Source organism: Buceros rhinoceros, unplaced genomic scaffold (genome assembly GCF_000710305.1).
Source record: "Buceros rhinoceros silvestris isolate BGI_N320 unplaced genomic scaffold, ASM71030v1 scaffold37667, whole genome shotgun sequence".
Classification (NCBI taxonomy): domain Eukaryota; kingdom Metazoa; phylum Chordata; class Aves; order Bucerotiformes; family Bucerotidae; genus Buceros; species Buceros rhinoceros.
The window spans coordinates 8589-10278 of record NW_010423420.1 but is presented as its reverse complement, the minus strand read 5'-3'; positions in this window follow the sequence as shown (position 1 = coordinate 10278).

Below are 1690 nucleotides of genomic sequence, written 5' to 3'. Positions count from 1 at the left end.
GGGTTGCTGCTGGAAGCAGGAGGCTGAGCCCCATATTTAACCAGAAATGCATACTCATGTCTGCTTGCATCCATGCACGCAGCCTGAGTGTGCCTGTGTGCTCAGCAGTGCTCAGTGTCCATCTTCTTACCCAGCCCGTAGCCACATGCTGAACAGCAGGGCCGTGGGCAGAGCACGAAGGAAACATCTCATTAAACACATGTTCCCTCCAGGCTTTCTTCCCAGGCAGGAGCTGAGCCAGGTCCATATGAGCTGCTGGCTGCCCACAGCCCGCATGGTGATGGGTTGGATGTCCTTCAGTTGTGCTATCCTGGGTGCTGCTGCTGGGAGTAAGTGGTGTCCCACCTCTCGTGGTCAGAGCTTCTGGCTGCTCCTGGGGCTGTCTGCTGCCATGCGGCATGTGGCAGAGGGCTGAGCCCGCCTGGGTGCAGCAATGGTAGCCATCCTGCTTCTGAGCCAGGTCCGCTGTGAGGTGGGCAGTGCCTGGCCTCGCAGCGCCCTCACCAGATCCTGGCAGTGTTGCTGAACCTGCAGGAGAGCAGGCAGTGTGGGTGTCTGGCTCCTGGGCATGCCGGTGGGCTGGATGGGAGCTTCCACAAATGTTTCCCACAGGCTGCTCCACCTCATTAAAAAACACTCCCTCTCCCATTCCCCACTCCACAGCTCTCCTTCCTGACACCTGAATGCCCAGGGCTGCCCAGTGGGCCATCAGTTTGGGCTGGAGAGATTATAGCTCTACCTAGTCCCACTAGATCCTTGTCTCCACCTGAATGTCCAACTCTTTCCATGCAGCTCTCCTGCCCACAGCTGGATCCCCACTCTCACTGTGGGATGCAGGGTCCTTACCTCATTGATCCTCCGGATGGTGATGGGCCTGACCTCCAGCTCCAGCAGCCAGTCAGCCTCCAGGATGCTGTGGTGGTACTCCTCCAGCTCCAGGTTCTTCTGCAGCTCCTCAGCCAGGGCAGCCTGGAGCCGGCAACCTCCCATATCCAGGCTCAGCCGGGGCCAGGGGAGCTCCGTCCCCTTGCCCTGCTGCTGCAGACGCAGGACGTGGATGCACCGGGCTACCTGACGGACCTGGGCATGCAGGGTGGCTGCCCGCTCCCTGCGGTGCAGAAGAGCCAGCAGCTGCTCCCGGCTCTCCTGCAGCCGGGCTTGCAGCACCTTGGCACTGCTGCCTGCACCTGAGGACTGCAGCGCGACCAAGAGGTCAGGCAAGCGCAGGGACGAGCCAGGCTGCTGGGGGGCCCTGCTGCACAGTGGGGGCTGTACAGTGCTGGGAGCCAGCCCTGCTCTGCCCTGCACTTGTGGCTGCTGTGACGGTGGTGATGATGTTGACGGTGATGGTGGCAGGGAGAGTCTGTGCCTGCTGCGGTGGAGATGGACCCATTGCTGGGCAAGCTCCGCCGTGGCCAAGCTCTGGTGAAAGACATCAGGGATCAGTCGCAAGACCTTCACAAAGGGCCCCACACCAGCAAAGCCGTGCAGGTCATGCAGGCTCCAGGGGCTGAAGACCCACTCACTGAGGGCCCCCCCGCTGCAGCAGTAGTCCCCAGTTACGCCGGTGGGCGAAGAGCTGTGCGGCCAGGCGTGGGATGGATGCTAGGGGGGACTGCCAGGTGGGGTGGGCAGCTGGATCCTCATGCATGTACAAGTTCTCGCAGTGTGGGACCACCACCGTGGCATC